The sequence below is a fragment of the Chelonia mydas genome, chromosome 1, assembly GCF_015237465.2.
Source record: "Chelonia mydas isolate rCheMyd1 chromosome 1, rCheMyd1.pri.v2, whole genome shotgun sequence".
Taxonomy (NCBI): domain Eukaryota; kingdom Metazoa; phylum Chordata; order Testudines; family Cheloniidae; genus Chelonia; species Chelonia mydas.
Window position 1 is genome coordinate 222147209 of NC_057849.1, and position 18968 is coordinate 222166176.

The following is an 18968-nucleotide window of genomic DNA, read 5'->3' on the forward strand; positions in this document are numbered from 1 at the left end:
TTCTCTCCACATCAGATCACTTTTGGATGGGAGCCCCCCAGAGTCAATGCTCCACACACTCTCTGTGAAGGAAGCTGCATAGCAGCCCCATGGAGGTTACCGTCCCCACAGCTATATTATATACAATGCAGGTAGCCTGCACAGAGGAGTGTTTTATGCATGTTAATTCCCTGGCACTGGGAGAGCCAAAATCTTGCCCATGGTGCTAGGAAGGTTTTGAATTTATCATTTTCAAATGTCTTTCATTGTTTCAATATATGTATTACAGAAGACATTTTAAAAGTCTTTTACAGCTATAGTTCATGGCCACTCTCCTCTGTTGCCTTTCGTATAAACTTTATTCCGCATTCCTGACTTTTGTAAGTGCCCCCATTTCCCAATCTCAATAAACTTCACCATGCTTGACTTCCTGTGAATCATTGTCTGAGTTCCTCTGTTTCTTCCCATTATTCACACACACTCACCCAGGCTCTTACTCTGACTTGATTCTCTGTCTTGGGTTCTCTAACAAGAGCATTAAAAGGAATTTGGCCATTATCTCAGGACGTTCATGTCTCCACACAGCCTATAACCAACTTAACCAAGATTCACAGATGTTGCCCCCTTTGGGAAAAGACAAGGATGCAGTCAGACTTGATCGCTTAAAAGATGCTTTAGTTTGGTGATATGTAATCTGCCACTTAGCTTTTGTATGCGTATTGAAATATAACTTCGTTTTCTCTATTTAGTAATATTTTTCCTAGATGGTCACCCGGTAGGTCTGTTAATGGAAGCAGAGACAGCGGAAATTAGAGTACTGGCACTTTGCAAGAGGAGTACTAGGAAGAGTAATTTAAGCCCATTACTGGTACATTACATGTATTCAGTAAAATACAAAGAAGAGCAGCAGCAATTTGTAAATGCTACAAGCCTAGCTGGTGTTTTCCATTTTAAACCCTTTTTACTCTACAGCAATTTAACACTCAAGCACTTTCATTTGTGTCATGGGCTACAGCTTCATGCACAGATTTCATTTGGATGACAGTCTATTTATTAAAAAAAATTAGTTAAAAGGGGAAGTTACTCACCTTGCAGTAACTGACGTTCTTCGAGATGTGTGTTCCTGTGGGTGCTCCACTCTAGGTGTCGGTGTGTCCCGGCGCCGTTGATTGGAGTTTTTCAGTAGCAGTGCCTGGTCAGGACGCAGGCGCTCAGTTGGTATCTCCCGTCTCGTTGGAATCTTTCTGAGCGCCTGCGTCCCGCACCCCCCTCAGTTCCTTCTCTACCGTAGAGCAATTATACTAGTACTCCAAAGTAGAGGGCAGGAGAGTGGGGAGTGGAGCACCCACAGGGACACACATCTCGAAGAACTTCAGTTACTGCAAGGTGAGTAACTTCCCCTTCTTCTTTGAGTGCTGTCCCTGTGGGTGCTCCACTCTAGGTGAATGTGTAACAGTACCCACTACAGTAGGTGGGACTTTGGAGATACGGCAGTGAGAGTACTGTATGGCTTACTATGGTGTCTGCCGTGGTATCTTGTGTGATAGCATAGTGTTTGGCAAACGTGTGTTCAGATGACATGAGCCGCTCTACAGATGTCAGAGATGGGTATGTTATGTAGGAAGGCAACAGATGTTGACATAGCTCAAGTGGAATGAGTTCTAATGCCTTCGGGCGGTTGAATATTTTGAATACGGTAAGAGGATCTGATGCAGTCAGAGATCCACTTGGATGGACATTGTTTAGAGATAGCCATACCTTTCAATCTTTCAGTGATGGAGACAAAGAGTCGTGGAGATTTACAAAATGGCTTAGTCCTGTCTAAGTAAAAGGCGATTGCTCACCTGACATCAAGAGTATGCAGGGATGCCTCGTGTGGAGTCTTGTGAAGTTTGGGATAAAAAGTAGGCAAGTATATCAGTTGGTTAAGGTGGAAGGTGGATACTAGAGAGAAATTTAGGATGTAGTCTCAGAGTGACTTTGTCTTTGGAGAAAATCGTGCAGGGAGGATGGGCCATCAGGGCGCTTATTTCACTTACTCTCCTTGCTGATGTTATTGAAACTAAGAAAGCTACCTTCATGGACATATGGAGAAGAGAGGAGGTAGCCAAAGGCTCGAATGGAGGTTTCATGAGAGCTTGAAGAACGAGATTAAGATTCCACATAGCTGCCGTTGGGTAAATTTCAGGGTAGAGATTTTGCAGGCCTGTGAGAAATCATTTTATGGTGGTGTGGGTAAAGAGTGAATAACCTTCTAACAGGTCACGGAAGGTGGTAAGCGCCGCCAGGTGTACTTTGATGGAGCTGAGCGAAAGTCCGTCCTGTTTTAGTCTCAAGAGGTAGTCTAGAATGTTAGGGAGGGTCACCGTATTGGGCGTTAAGTGATCATGTGAGCACCAGAGGATGAAATGCTTCCACTTCTGCAGGTAAGTTTTATGAGTGGAGTCTTTTCTGCTGTGCAGGAGGACATATCGGACTTGCTCGGACCAGGCTAGTTCATGGGTTTGGAACCATGAAGGAACCAGGCTGTCAGGTGGAGCTTTTGGAGCTGGGGGTGACGAACCCGTCCGTTGTCCTGGGAAAGGAGATCTGGCCTGTTGGGGAGAGCCTGTGGATGACGGGAGGACATGCGGAGTAGGTAAGGATACCACGTCTGTCTCGGCCAAGCCAGGGCAATAAGGATGACCCAGGCCTTGTCGTCTATGATCTTCCGAAGAACCCTGTGTAGCAGAGGGATTGGTGGGAAGGCGCAGAGGAGAGAGTTGTTCCACGGGATGAGGAATGCATCTCCTAGGGATGCAGTTCCGAGTCCCTCTCTGGAGCAAAACAGCCGACATTTCCGATTCTGGGGTGTGGCAAAGAGGTCTATTGAAGGGGTGCCCCAGAGGGAGAAGAGCTGTTGAAGTATTGCGGGATGCAGTTCCCATTCGTGTTCTGTCAAGAAGTTCCTGCTGAGTGCGTCAGCAGTAGTGTTGTGGCAGCCTGGTAGGTAGGAAGTAATGATTTGTATTTGATGTTGTATGCACCAACTCCATAGTCGGATGGCTTCCATGCAAAGGGAATGTGATCGGGCTCCCCCTTGTCTGTTGATGTAGTACATACATGCTATGTTGTCTGTTAAGACTCGAATAGATTTGTTCTTTATGAGGGGAATAAAGTGAAGGTATGCTCGCCTCACTGCTCTGAGCTCTAAGAGATTTATGTGTAGGTGCGTCTCTGATGCGGACCACCGGCCTTGTGCCCTGTGTCCCCCTAGATGCACTCCCCAACTGATTAGGGAAGCGTCCAGGGTGAGTGTGACTATTGGGGATCGTTGCTGGAAGGAAACCCCGGTGCAGAGGTTTTCTGGTCTTGTCCACCAATGTAGGGAAGCTAGAACATTGGGAGGAGGAGCTAGCCGCGTCCCTAAGGTGTGTCTGTTGGGTTTGAAATTGGAATTGAGCCAGACCTGAAGACATCTCATGTGTAGCCTGGCATACTGGACCACGAAGGTGGTGGCTGCCATGTGACCAAGGAGTTGTAGACAGATTCTTGCCTGTGTCCTGGGATGAATAGAGAGCGTGGGTACGAGCTGCGTGATAGCAAGGAATCTGTGATATGGGAGTGAGGCTCTGCTCTGGATTGAGTCGAGATGAGCGCCGATGAACTCGATCTGTTGTGTAGGTGTCAGGGTGGATTTTTGGACATTTATTTGGAGACCTAGGCTGTGAAAGAGGGAGATGGCAAAGCAGGTAGCCTGAAGTGTCTCACCATAGGAGTTGCCTTTGATGAGGCAATTGTCCAGGTAGGGGAAAAGCGTGATCCCATGTTTGTGGAGGTGAGCCAAGACCACGGCTAGAGTTTTGGAAAAGACTCTCGGCACTGTGGAGAGGCCAAAAGGAAGAACTCTTTATTGAAAATGGTCGTGACCAATCGCGAATCATAGGAAGCATCTGTGAGCTGGATGAATTGATATATGAAAATAAGCATCCTGTATGTCGAGGGCTTGAACCAGTCCCCTTGACCCAGTGCAGGAATTATTGTGCCGAGTGTGACCATCTTGAATTTTTGTATCCTCACAAATTTGTTCAGTCGGCGTAGATCTAGTATAGGCTTCTATCCCCTGGTCTTTTTCTGGGTCAGGAAGTAATGGGAGTAGAACCCTTTCCCTCGATGCTGCGTTGGCACACGTTCCACTGTGCCTAGCTGGAGAAGGAGAGCCACTTCTACGCGAAGTAGGTGCTCGTGAGAGGGGTCCCTGAAGAGGGACAGGGAAGGGTAGGAGGATAGGATATGAATGGGATAGAGTGAACTATTTCAAGGACCCAGCGATCCTGTGTAATACGCTGCCAGGCATATTGGAAACTGTGGAGGCGGTGGCCAAATGGGCAAGTAGGCTGTGGAATCAAGGGGTGGTCGTTTTGACCAACGTTTCAAAATTGTTTATTTATTTGTTGTTTATTCCCGGATGGGTAGGAGGTGGATGCTTGAGCTTGATTTTCTCTGTGCTTAGGTGGTCTAGAGCAATTCCTATTTATGTCACATGGTTTGGGTTGAGGCCAATAATATTGTTGTGTGCGTGGTCTTTGGTAAGGTTGGTATCATTGTCTCCTGGGAAGAGATGGGTGAACACCTAGGGTGCGCAGTGTCGCTCTAGAATCTTTCATAGTGTGAAGTAGTTCATTGGGTTTTTTCGGAAAACAGTTTGTCTTTATCAAAGGGGAGGTCCTCCACTTTGGTCTGCAGATCTTTAGGGATGCCAGATGCATGAAGATCTGCGCATAACCACAACAGTTGTAGTAGTACAGGCTGCTGTGTCTGCCATGTCTAAAGAGGCTTGTAGGGCCGTTCTGGAAATCAATTGGCCCTCGCTCAGAATTGATTTAAAGTCCGCTCTCCTATCCTCTGGAATGTAGGAGGCAAATTCAAAAAGTTTATTGTAGTTATCAAAGTCGTAGCTGGCGAGGAGTGCAGAGTAGTTTGCAATCCTGAATTGAAGAGTGGAGGATGTGTAAACCTTGCGTCCCAAGACGTCAAGGCATTTAAGGTCCTGGTCTTGCGGCGTGGGCTGATATTGTCCCTGTTTCGTCCTTTGTGCGACTGCATCCATGACGAGAGAGTTCGTTTGTGGGTGAGAAAATGGGAAGTCAGCATCCTTAGCAGGAACATATTACGTTCAGAACATACGTTCAGCCTTTCTGCAGGTAGGTAATAAAGAAGCTGGAGTTTCCCAGAGAGCGTCAGCTGGTTCCAGAAGAGCTTCTTTTATAGGGAACGCGATCTTTGCGGGCGCAGAGGGTTGAAGGATTCTGAGGAGCTTGTGTTGTGTCTCCTGAACCTCTTCTAGGGGGATGTCTTGACTGAGTGCCACCCTCTTGAAAAGCTCTTGAAATTGTTTACAGTTGTCCACGTTCTGTGGAGGCAGGGGAGAGAGGGCTCTGTCTGGAGCAGATAAAGAATTCGGGTTCAGTGAGTCAGGATATGGTTCATAGCTCACATTCTCAGGAGGGGGTTCAGGTACTCTAGAAGTGGACGGAGCTGGAGATCGAGGCACAGAAGCAAGCAGTGGTTTCGTGGCAGAGGTCTGAGGATGAGTGGTAGGAGGATGTGGCCAAGGGTACCACTGGGGCTAAGGGTAGGAGAACCAAGGTGCCGTCCACGGGGGGGTGAAGTAGGGAAACGGAGGCTGGTGGCTGATGACCGTAGCCTGAGGTGGAAGAGGGTCCGGTAGAGGAGGAGAGGCAGGTGGGGAGAACTCCGCCTGCTGCTGTATATCGGGTTTGCTGTAAGGTAGCCAGTTCAGGTGGTGAGAGCAGCTGTTCGAAGAGCAAGCCCTGTGTATCCAGGAGTGGAGAGTTAGGGTCAGGTGGTACTGAGAGGTCACATTGAGTGAGGAACTGTTGCTCCTGCTCCCTGGGCTGCGCTGAGCCTGGACTGTGCTCTAGCGCATTAGCAATGGAAAGTGAAAGTGACAGCGGTGCCGTGGGTCTGTTGGAGGTGCCCTGCAGGGGGTCCGCTGCTGGTGCCAGGGCAGGAGGCAGGCTCGGTGCCCATGTTCTTCCCGGCACCAGGGTAGAGCGCGCAGTCAGCACCGCGGCTATTTTTAGCATGGAGGGGGTCAGTGCCAACATCCTTGTCAGCACCGGGGCAGAACGCGCAGCCGGCACCGCGACTATCTTTAGCGCTGAGGCGCTCAGTGCCGCGGAGACCTTCCCGGTACGGGAGGTCGGGTTTCTACCTCTGTGGTCTGTGGGAGCCACGGCTGAGGTTTTAGAAAGATCTGAGGTGCCTCCCTGTGGCACTGTCACCACAGAGGGTAAGGATCTAGCGGGAGACTCTTTACCCTTGTCGGAGTCTCTCCTATGAGACTGCTGTGCCTCTTGCCTCTGCTCCAGAGAGGGTGAAGCAATGCTCCCAACTGGTTCGGATCTGGCCGGGGAGCATGTAGGAGCGGGTTTAACTTTCCCCATCTCCGAGAGGGGCTGCAGGGATTTTTCCATCATATGCATTTTAAATCGCAGGTCCCAGTCTCGCCAAGCCCTTGACTTGAGGCTTGTACAGTGGAGGCACTTTGCAGGGATGTGGGTTTCCCCAAGGCAGTTCACACAATGTGAGTGCCCATCGGACCATGGCATGGAGTCCTGACAGGAAACACACTTTTTGAATCCTGAAGCCCCTGGTATTGTGAACTAGAAATAGCAGGGGAGCATGTCTCAGGAAGGAAGGGAAACAACTGGGATGTAACTAATAACTATTTCTATATTCTATTCTTTGATACTTTTTTTCCTACAGAGACCAGGGAAGAGAAGTAGCATTGCCCCGAGTCCTGTTTCCAGCCAGGGATGGTTGAGAAGGAACTGAGGGGGGTGCGGGACGCAGGCGCTCAGGAAGATTCCAGCTGAACGCCTGCGTCCCGACCAGGCACTGCTACCAAAAATCTCCGATCAACGGTGCCAGGACGCACCGACACCTAGAGTGGAGCACCCACAGGGACAGCACTCGAAGAACCACCATTGTTTTTAGATGATTTGCTATATTATGACAACATTTTGGTTGTCTCCATTGTCTATTTTTAAAACACAGATTTGTGGGCACTTAGTCCTCAATCAGATTTGATATTTAGGGGATTACATAAAGATGTGCTATGAAGGTTTTACCAGCTTGAGTTTGGGATGGCTGCATTAGTCACAGAGTGACAATGCCAAAGAATGAAACCTTTTAGCAGTGCAACACCACACCACCATGAGCTTTGTATGTGCCACGGCCCCTATTTCACAGAAATGGAGAAAGAAATGTTCTGGACAGGATTTTGTTTAAAAATGTTATCAGAATATTTGTCTTTTTCTAGCTATAATGCCTGGTGGCACATGAGTCCAACCAAACAAGACTTAGGAGAGGAAAGTTATATCCAATCCATGTAATACAGCTATACTACACAAAAAATTGTTCAGCTATACATAAAATGTCAGATTTAAGATCGGATATCTCATGATAGTCCTGAAATAGAAGCAAGTGCTGTATCTTCAGTGGGAATCCCCCTTTTCCAAAGGGATAAAGCTTTGTTTTCTGGCCAACCTAGATTTTTAAACATTGTCCATCACCAAGTTACCAAAACACCTTACAAATTTTCAAGTCTATATGAATGGTCTACAAGGTGACTTGATTTTTCACTTCTCTCACAAGTGTGTGTGTGTGGGGGGGTGATTTCCGCATTCTGAAAGTGGGTAAAGTAGTAGGTGGTGATTAGCTACAGGTTGTCTGTGCACACCAGTGAGTGGGAGCTATGCTGTGCTATGAGAAAGTAATGTGAAGAGGCACATTTCATATTGTCTTAAATCTGGTTGAGTTCATGGTCAAAAACCAGCCCCTTCTGAAGCAAGTTCCTCAGCTTTTCAGACAGCTGCTGAAAAGGCTCAAATCTCATTGTTCCCCAGGACTGCAGCCACCTCTGGAGGTTCTACTTACAAGCAGGCAAGCAGGATTTTAAATTCAAAATTCTGAAAGGACTGTGCTAAAACTGAGCTCTTCCAAAAGACCAGGACTTTGAATAGCACCAAAACCAACTTATTTGAAGAACACTCTGAATCCTATGTGGCAGGGCCACACATCATCATATTTGAAAATATGCACCGCAATACAAGTACAATGAATTGGCAATATTGACGAAGTAGATGTTGCAATGCATCTGCTTTATGCTGCGCCATGAGAGCAAGATGGCCATAAAGCTATCGAAGCTGGCAATGGGGGAAATCCCTCCACTGTAGGGGTGGTCTGGTGTTTGAGTCAGTGTAACGTGTAGGTGGAGGAAAGATGGCATAGCTGGTGCCTCCCTAGGCTTAGCTGTCATATCAGCCTCGTGGAGGCATTCTCTTTCTATCGACTTATATGCCCCTCATCACCATACTATTTGAAAGCCTTACAAGATTTTATGCACCACCATGCCCACAGGTGGTAGAGAAGTAGCATTTTACAAATGGGGAACTGAGGCACAAAACGGATTAAGTTACCTGCCCAAGGAAGTCTGCGGCTGTGCCAGAAACTGCACCCAGGGCTCTGAGTCCCAGCTCAGTACCCTACCCACAAGACTAACCCACGGACAGTTACTACAAGTTAGAACAGCCCTCTAAATTAGCCTTGCTGCTGCAATTTACACCAAAGAACCAAACTGGTTCACAGACAAGCCAGGACTGCAGAACTGTGTGCCTTAAATCCACCTTTGCACCACCGCTATTCAAGCTGCATTGTGTTCTCTTTGCTGTAGCCAAGATCTGGACCATTATCATCTAGTTCCCTATTTTTTTAAAAAAAGCTATTCAAATTAAAATATGGTTGACTGCACCCTTTTCTCTCCTCTTGATATTGAAGAGGAGACAAGAGCCAGTGCAGAGCCCCCCTCCCCCCCCCCAGGAATGATTCATCTGATCACAGCAGGTGGTCTGATAATAAAGGTCCCTTCATGCTAGACAATAAAATGTTGGCAGACTTCTAATGTAAAAGGTTAACAGAGATAGTAATGCTTTGTTATTGCCTTTAATACTACAGTGAAAGGGATATTGTCCTGAAGTTCAGGTCCAGTATTTGACCTACCTTAACACTTTTTATGTGATGGGAATCTCAGCCAGGTTCCCAATAAATATTTGAAGAGAGAAAAAAAAATCCATGCCTCCCCTGAGATTTTTTGGTAATGATCCAGTGACAGCTCCTCGGCCAGTTTAAGCCTTCACGGGTCTTCAAATGGATTTGCCTTCTCCCTTGTTTAGGTTGGACATAATTTTGTTTTGTACTGAGCTAGTGTTTCACTAACAGAGAGAGCACAGGTTCATTGCAAGAACTCTACTGGTGCACAAGAAAGGAATTAAAAAAAACAAACCATGGTGGGGATCAGAGGGGAAAACCAATGTTTGCCAGAAAGAAAAGTGACAACACTAGAGAAAGGATAAAAACATAGATTTTAATATAGAAAATAATGGAAATGGCATTTTATGTTTCTATTTGCAGTGTTGTAACTGTGTTGGTCCCAGGACACTAGAGACACAAAGAACATCTTCTATTGGACCAACTTCTATTGGCGAAAGAGACAAACTTTTGAGCTTACACAGAGCTGAACAAGAGCTCTCAGCTCCCCACCAGCACTTCCTTCCTCTCAATTTATATGCTCCCAGCTGCTGGAGTTGCTTGCCCCTCAGATGTAGCTCTGCTCAGTTAATTGACCTTCTAGTTAGTACCCACTCAATCTACATTGGAGCTATTAGAGTTACAGGGTGTTGAGTCAGCTGCTAACAGCACACCCTATTACATGACCCTTTATGACAGACGAGATGTACTGGCTTCTTTTAATCAAAAATGCAGTTGTTATAAGCGAAGGGAGAGATAAAGGTATTAATTCCACTTAAAGTAAGGGAAGTGGGAGCCCAACAAACAAACAAAAAAAAGCACAACCCAAGGCAATTTTGCTTTCTTCTGATGAGCAACCAAAGCCCCAGTTACACTGTATCTATCAACTCTTAAATGTTTCTCACTTAGGAGCTTTAGTATCCAAACTTGCCTATTGACCTACACAGAGAAGAGGATACTCCATACTGCACCTTAGAATTCATAAGGATAATGACTGCAGGTCCAAGTGTCCCAGTTTATTAAGGACCCAGCTTTAAAGCAGTCTTCAGATACTACCATCAACGGCCTAGATACCTGGTGGTGAACACTTTGCAGGTGGCAGATACTCTGGACGGATAAACAGAACCCTTAAATAAACTTAAAACTCATCCAAGGAAACCAGAACTACCTGAGAGGCAAGAAAGACATAAAGCAGGTTGAGAACTAGTCCTAAAAACAAATTATGGAGACACAATATTTTGGATTCTTGCTGGGACTGAGCAACTGACTTATTCTGAGACACTGGGCAAGTCACTCCACTCCTTTTCACCACACATCCTAGCTAGGAAACATAGCTTAAGAGGCACTGGTGAAAACTGGCTAGTCAAGCCTCCTGGAGACGTTACAAAGACTGAAAAAGCATCTTTTGAAATCTGGATGCTAACACTTCACATCTAAGTAGTACTTTCCACCTCCAAACTACTGTACAAACATTAGCCCTTGCTATGTTCCTGTGAAGTGGATAAGTATTACCACCCCTGTTTTTCAGATGGGGAAACTGAGGTGGGCTATTTGATTTATTCAAGGGCAGAAACCACATCCAAGCAAAAGCCAATACTAGAACTCTGGGTGCTCCAAGGTTAGTTTCACAATCTGTCCCCTCCTATACCATGCTGGTTTCTCAGCATCCTTTCAGTCAAGAGGATACACCATTGCCCTGGCAGCACACACAAAGTGAGGTTCTGCTCTGAAGGATAACTGCAGCATCAGCAGCATTGTGGAGTTCCGTGTTTATTGTTCTTAGCAAGTTCCATATTAAATTTGCACAAGTGAAAGCACGGCTAACCTATCTAACTCAAGCTGATGTCAAACCCGAAAGTCAAGCAGCATTCCTTCTGGCCTCATCAATAATAAAGATTCTGAAATTGGAATGTACATGGACTGAAGACGAATTCATTCAAATGTAATTCATAGTTACATTTCTGTATCAGAAAAACAGTACTGTTGGTCCCATCATCCGTTGGCTTGTCATAAAATTATTTCACAATTTCTAATGCTTATTGAACCTAATCGTTATTTCCAAATAAGTGCAAAACAAGCTACTAAAAAAGCTGCTTCCTCATTTTTATCTTGCCTTCATTATTTAGCCTCCATGGACATAAACTAGAGGACCAGCTATTGCCCAAACACATTTCACTCTTAAGAGACCAGTAGATATACATAGCAATGATAACATCTTATCATAGACTATCAGGGTTGGAAGGGTCCTCAGGAGGTCATCTATTCCAACCCCCTGCTCAAAGCAGGACCAATCCCCAATTTTTGCCCCAGATCCCTAAATGGCCCCATCAAGGATTGAACTCATAACCCTGGGTTTTGCAGGCCAATGCTCCAACCACTGAGCTATTCTTACCTCGTCTCCTGCAAATGAGTGTGAAACCCATGGTTGTCACAAGCAGAGAGGCACAGCTGCCGACAAAAGTTAGGAGTGTTAGTACTTCCAAGGCAGAGTGCACCTCCCTACTAGCTGTGCCTGTACAAGTCTTTGCTAAATTATTTTTTTCCCCCCTCTCAAGCTAAACACAAGTAGGTGGTGTTATCCGGCTTTGTTACTTAGCATTTATTAATTGGAGTACCTCTGTGTTTTTATGAAGTTAACATCTTTTTAAATAAGGTCTAGACTGTAGTTGTGGCTGTGGCAGGGACAGCCAGAACCAGAATAGCAGGAAAAAACTCTAAACCCTGTTGTATTAACACTACAGCAGCTAAATGAGCTGGAAGAGGAAAATAAAGAGACAGTGCACCTTTGAAGTAACCGCAAGAGAGTGGTGGTGAGGGGAAAGGCGGGGATCACAAGATTAGCAATATTAGGAACACTGAGCCTTACCATAGTTCTAAGACAGGGGTGGCCAACCTGTGGCTCCGGAGCCACATGAGACTCTTCAGAAGTTAATATACGGCTCCTTGCACAGGTGCCAACTACGGGGCTGGAGCTACAGGCACCAACTTTCCAATGTGCTACAGGGTGCTCACTGCTCAACCCCTGGCTCTACCCCAGCCCCACTCTGCTCCTTCCCCCAAGGCCCCCGCCCCTTCCCCATAGTCTGCTGCACCCTTGCTCCTCCTCCTTCCCTCCCCCCCCCCAGCCTCCTGCACACCACAAAACAGCTGATCGCGGGGGGCGGGAGGCGCAGGGATGGAGGGTTAGGTGCTGATCGGCAGTGCTGCTGGTGGGTGGGAGACACTGGGGGCAGGGGAGAAGGGGTTACGGGGGGGCTGCTGATGTGCTACTGTGGCTCTTTGGCAATGCACATTGGTAAATTTTGAAGAAGCTGACTGAAATCAGTATGGGCACAGAAGCTTAGTTTGGACATAAGGGAGGCACTGATAGTGTGTTAAGGGAAAGTGGGGTGATTGTCCTTCCTATCCTTCTTTCATTTAAGAAGTTTTCAATTTGGGGTGCTGCTGGATCCTCAATGACGCCTGGAAGTACAGGTGGCACCAGGGGCCCAAAGCATCATTTTACAGCTGCATCTGTTTAACAAATGGAGTTGTAAAATTTTAGACAAGTAAGGGGGGAGGAGTGTTGGAGGGGACAGGGAGAGCATGGTGGCCCCAGGCTGGGTGCAGGGCAGGGAGGAATCACACAGAGAGACACATGGGGAGGTAACGTGCCCCCCTTTGTGTCCCTCCCATGAGTGCAGTCCTGGAAAGAAATGATTTCTACTTGTACCACTGGGCACAAGTTGGTCAAGAGTTTTATTGTACATTCAGCTCAAGATGGACTTCACATTTTTGTTCATTATTGAATGATCCCCGAATGTGAGCATCTTCATGAGAAATCCATTTAAAAGGTATTCTATTTATGTAAGCTCATGATGTTTTGGAGCACATGCAGTGTGTCTGTCTACACTATTACTGCCTTCTGAAGCAGTAAGTTATCAAATTCTCTCTCTCTTTTTTAAAATAAAGTTATGAAACACATGACCATTGTTCATTATATCAAATATAGAAGTTAGAGCAGTATATGAGAAATATAAGTCTATTTTGAAATGGACTCTTAATCTGCACATAACATGCAGGAGAAGCACAAGCCTAAACTTGTGTTTCAAATCTCCCCTAAATTCTTCCAGTATACAGTAACCTCCAGTGATACTGTGACTATGGCACTGTACCAAATCAGTTAGCAGAAAAACCCCTTACAAAACAATATTAAGGGGCCTTTAAAAAAAATTCAGATCACGCTACTGCTATTTAAGGAGCAACCATATTTTGTTTTTAAAAATTAATTAGTTAAGAAAAATCCAAGTTGACAGTGTCCCTTTAATGTCTTGAGTGCATTACAATCTGCATGTTAGCCTTAGAAGCATTAAATATTATATTTTATATACGTTCTTATACCACACTCATCATCATAGTACCCAAGCGCTCCCCAGTAGTGCATTACGCAACACGACTATACATCTGTAATGTGTTTGTTCTCTCACCCACACCCCAGAGGAGAAGCATGTGCAATGGAGTGTCTTGTTTTGGCAGGTTTTGCATGCACTCAGATAGAGAGACAGAGAAACAGAGAGAAGGCAAGGTCCATAAATAATGAACTTGCTTATGATGTTGCATCTCAGTGGGGAGAAGTCAAGACAGTTTTCAGGTTTAGCATGAAATCGACCACCAGGCCCATCACTTAAGCCAAAAATGTCAATATTAAGACACAGCAAGTAATTAATCTTTTAGTTCATCTGGCCCTACTGTGCCACCTTTATTCTCCTGGAGTAGTGCCTTACTGTACTATGGAGTTACTCACAGAACAAAGTACTATTCAATGTGAATAAGGTGGAGAATTTGGCCCTTTGCGGTTAAGGATCTCTGACTCGATTTAATGTCTGACAATATTTCTTTTTAGTGGAGACAGTACCGATATTTCAACAAAAGTCACCTTCTCAGTGTTACAAAGTCAATTTGTAAACTCAAGTCCGGGAGGTAGGGACCATATGGATGGCTTATATATGGAAAGAGAAAACATATGAGGAAAGTGCTAGCAGTTCAGCAATTAAATGTACTGTGGGGTTCTCAGGCAGTCACATAAGCTATTTCCAGTCTTGGTTTACTGTCATAAGCCCCAATTCAGTAAAGTAGGAGAGAATACTCACGTTGTGAATTAACTGAAGTTCTTCGAGAACTATACCCCTGTGGGTGCTTCACTTCAGGTGACCAGGTACGCATGCACTTTTGAGCGGAGATTTTTGGTAGCATTGCCTGTATGGCCCATGCATGTGCCCTGCACATCCTCATGCCCCATACCAAGGCTCTATAGGGTTGCATGTGTGAACTGCCCTCAGTTCCTTCTGCACCACAAAGCCTATAAGGGAAAACTTTGAAGCAGAGGGGAAGCACTTACAGGGGGACACATCTCAACAGTTGTTCTTTACTGCACAAGGTGAGTAACTTCTCCTTCCTCTTTGAGTAGTGTCCCTATGGGTGTCCCACTTCAGGTGACTGCCCAGCAGTATCCCCAGCAGGAAGAGGAAGCTTCAGAACAGAGACTTGTCTTTAAGACAGAACTACGTTCCAACTACAGCGTTGGATCTAGAGGCATGAACCAGAATATAATGGTTGGAGAAAGTATGTACAGAGGTACAAGTGACAGTTCTGCAGACTTCAGTAAATGCCGCATTACTTAAATATGTTCCAAATGTAGATTGTGACCTTGAAAAATAAGCTAACACTCCAGAAGGAGGCAGAGTCATAATATGAAATAATACACCCCAAGTCCATCTCGAGAGTCTCCGGGTGGAGACTGCAGATCCCTTGGACCTGTCCATAACTGAAATAAGTAGTCTAGGAGACTTTTGGAAAGATTTGGTTCTGCCCAGATAGAAGGCTAATGCTCTTCTGACCCCTAAATTATGGAAGGCAGATTCCTGCCTAGAGTGATATGGTTTCAGAAAAAAAAACTGGAAGGTGAATAGTCTGGTTTATGAGAAATTCAGAGGACACCTGAAATGTGGGATGTAGCCACAATGGAACCTTGTCCTTCAAAAACAAAAACAAAAACACCTCTATGAAAGGAGGATCCACCATGAAAGCCCCCAGTTCTCTGACTCTCTGGATGGAAGTGATGGTCACCATGGAAACTGTTTCCATAGATAGGTGAAGCAATGAACACATACTTACTGACTCAAAGAGGGGTTTCATAAGTCTACTAAGAAAAAGGTTCAAATCCCATACAGGGGTAGGTTCTCTAATCTGTGGGGAAAAGTTCACAGGGCCTGTGATAAGCCTTGAAGTTATGGGGTGAGGGGAAAAAACCCCACAAACCTTCTATCAGTGAGTGAAAGGCTGTGATAGTGGCCAAATGAACCTTGACAGAACTTGTGTCAAGATCTGATCATTTTAATTTCGACAGGTGGTCAACAGCGGTGGAAAGAGAAGAGTCAACTGGAGAAACTTGTCGACGGGTAAAGTGGTGGTGAAATCTCTTCTATTTCTGGAGGTAATTCTCTCCCGCAGATGTTTTTCTGCTGTTAAATAATACCTGTTGTACCTCTATTTAACAGAAGGCCGCCATACATGAAAACCATCCAAGAGCTATACGTGGAGTCGCAGATTGGAGTGAAGTGTCTGACCGGAATGCTAAGACAACAGAGTGCAACTGGTTGGAAGTTTCAATGGTGGACAAGAAGCAGTTGAAGGAGGTAAGGATACCAAACTTGTCTCAGCCAGATCAATGCAGTTAGAATGACCCTGGCCTTGTCTTGCTTGATCTTGTTCAGTACTTTCAAATGTAATGGTGTTGGTGGATACGTGTAGAGAAGACCTCTTGTCCAGCAGATGAGGAAGGCATTCCCCCCTTGATTGAGGATCTAGTTCCCATCTCAGCAAAATTTCTTGTTTTGTGTTGGCTGCAGTGGCAAAAAGGTCCACTTCTGGAAATCCTCAAGTTAAAAATAGGCTATTGAGGACTCATGAATACAAATGTCACTTGTAACTCTGGGAGAAGTGTCTGCTGAAGTCATTGGCCATGATGTTCTGCATACCCAGAAGGTAAGAAGCTGAGATGAGTATCTGGTTGATTATGCACCAAATTACAGTGTTTTACTGCTTTGGCACCAAGTGAATAGGAATGCGCCCTGCCCTGACAATTGATGTAGAATATGCAGGCCACGTTATCTGTCGTGATCTTGATAGACATGGCTCTCATAAAAGGAAGGAAGTGCATGCAAGCTTTCCTGACTGTCCTCAGCTCTAGAAGTTTGATGTGGAGAAACTGGTCTTGGAATGGCCATTTGCCCTGGATTGTGAGAGACCCCAGGTGTGCCTCCCCACCCCAAGAGTGATGTGTCTGATGTTACGATGACAGAAGGAGGATCTTTAACAAAATGGGACTCCTCACAGACCTTGAAGGGTCCTTCTACCAGTCAAGCGACCACAGACCCCAGCAAGGGACAGACACCTGTTTGGTCATACTGTGCTTGTTCGGAATATAGCCCCCCCCCCGAGCTATCCCCCTGGCATGTTGAGTTTGAATATATAAGCTACGATGTGCCCTAAACATTGAAGACAACTTCTTGCGGAGGTTTGAGGACTGAACTGAACCACACCTCTTAAGATAAGATCTGCTCTTGAGTAACCAGTCATCGAGCTAAGAGAAGACTATTATCCGCAGACGACATAGGGGAATGGCTAGGACTGCCTTTGAGAATAGCTTTGGGACAGAGGCAAAGGTGAAAGTAAGCCGGTACAGTACGGTGTACCGGTAAGAGCCAGTACACAACCCACCGTACCAGCAAGGGGCAGCTGCCCTGGGGCCTGGCAATTTAAAAGGTTCCGGGGTTCCTGGCAGCAGCCGGAGCCCCAGCCCTTTAAATCACCGCCAGAGCCCGGGGGCTCCCGGCCGCCGTCGCTGCTACCACTACCATGGGGCTCCAGCAGTGATTTAAAGGGCCCTTTAAATCACTGCCAGAGCCTGGCCCCAGCACCACCCCTTCCGGCTGAGATGCCCCCCAACCTTGCTCAGGACCCCAGCTGTGCTGCATACCAGTAAGACCCTTAAGTTACTTTCACCCCTGGGCAGAGGAGAGGCTAAAGGGGAGCATGCGGGACTGGCAGTGGTCACAGTAGAATATAAAGTGAATAAACCTCCTGTGTGAAGGATGAATTGCTACATGTAAATAGGCATCTTGAAGGTCAAGGTTCACAAACTAATCCCCAGAATCCAGGTAAGGAATTAGAGCTGCATGGGTCACCATCCTGAATTTCTGCTGCCATTTCACATAGTTGTTCAGACATTTAAGATCAAATATTTGTCTCCAACCTCTGTTCTTTCTGGGAACCAGAAAGTATTTCGAATAAAACCCTTTTCCCCTGTGCTGACCTGGGATAAAGTTCTGTAGCTCCTATGAACAGAAGAGAACCATGGTCCTGTCTCAGTAACGGATTGAGAGATGGGTCCCTGAAAAGGGGTGTGGAAAGGGGATGGGAGGGAGGGATAGAGGAGATACAGATGGAGTAATCAGACATTATGACCTCCAAAACCCAGTTGACAGATGATATGCTCCCCCATGCAGGCTGAAACTGAAAGAGAGACGGCGTCAAAAGGGAGCATGGGGAGGGCTGAGGATGGGATGGTGCAGTAATAAATCCGTGTCAAGGAGGTGGTCCAGATTCTCAACCAAGCCATCAGAATGGGTGCTTGGATGAGGGGGATAGCTGGGATGAAGTAGTTGTGGCAGTAGCTAGCTTTTTCGAATATTGAGGCTTCTTGGCTAGTGGCTCGAGTAGTCTATGAAAGTTAGAAAAAGGGGCTAGGCAAGATCTCTGCACCATCTGAAATCTGCTAAAATTTCTTCTGTTGTTTGCAGGGGTATAAATCCCGAGGGAATTGGAGAGCAGTCCTTGAGTCCTTCAAGCCAAGGTGTGAAGGGAGTCATCCATAGACTTTGCAAACTATTTATGACTGTCAAAAGGAAGGTCCTCACCTCAGTAGTACTCTGCACCTCCCTAGGGAAGCCCAACAGCTATAAGCAAGATGCTTGCCGCATCATAACTGCGTTGGAAATACATCAGGATGCAGCATCTGCTGCATCTAAGGAAGCCTGCAATGGTGTTCTTACTAAAAGTTGGCCCTTCTGGATAAAGGCCTTGAATTGCTCACAATGTTCCTCTGGTAGATGGTTAATAAAGGCATTAAATGTATTGTAGTTCAAATAACCATATTTTGACAAAAGCACCTGATTTTCGCTATTTGAAACTGAAGAGAAAATTTTAAGACCGAAGAGGTCAAGCCTCCTATGGTCCTTGCGGTAAAGAGTAGACTTAGCACTGTGTTGTCTAACCATGGTCAGTAACTGCATTCACTATCAGGCACTTCAGTGAAGGATGAGAAAATAAAAACTCAGTCTGTAGCTGGAACATAGTATTTTTTATCCACACACTTGTAAGTGGGTGGTGCAGACAGTGGAATCTGCCAAAAGGTCTTAGCAGGCTCCAGTAATGCTTAATTGACAGGGATGGCTATGTGTGTAGAAGCTGAAGTGTGTAAAATGTCCAGGAGTTTATGTGAATCCTGGACCTCCTCTAATGGAATTTGAAGCACATCAGCAACACACTATCAATTCCTGAAACTGTTTGAAGTCATCCTCCATAGATGGTAGTGGACACTTGACAGGCTCATCAGGTGATGATGAGGATATATTTGTAAGGGGGTGGGGGCGCTCTCCTTATCAGCCCTTGCTTCCTGCTCCTCAAATCTTTCTTCTTATGATTGTGATGGTGGGAGTGGAGGTTGACGAGAATATGTCTGTTTATGCTCCCTCCGTGAGTGAGTAGAGGCTGTCAAACTGCACATAACAGTGTCCAAGGGTTACAACAAGCCCACTGCAGGGGGCCATAGGGCAAAGGGGGACACATGCATCATA

The 18968-nt window shown here is 45.9% G+C and overlaps 1 protein-coding gene and 1 long non-coding RNA gene across 4 annotated transcripts in view; one reads left to right on the forward strand and one right to left on the reverse strand.

The window, feature by feature from the left end:
- Positions 1–18968, reverse strand: part of BORCS5 (BLOC-1 related complex subunit 5) — a 124853-nt gene that overhangs the window by 46163 nt on the left and 59722 nt on the right. The window lies entirely within an intron of this gene.
- LOC119567603 lies at positions 12794–18246 on the forward strand. Of its 2 annotated transcripts, XR_005227644.1 has the most exons (4): positions 12794–15509; positions 15609–15746; positions 15960–16095; positions 17913–18246. It is a non-coding gene; the product is annotated as an uncharacterized LOC119567603 (long non-coding RNA). The 2 variants fall into 2 exon arrangements; XR_005227643.1 differs by having other exon boundaries at positions 12794–15746.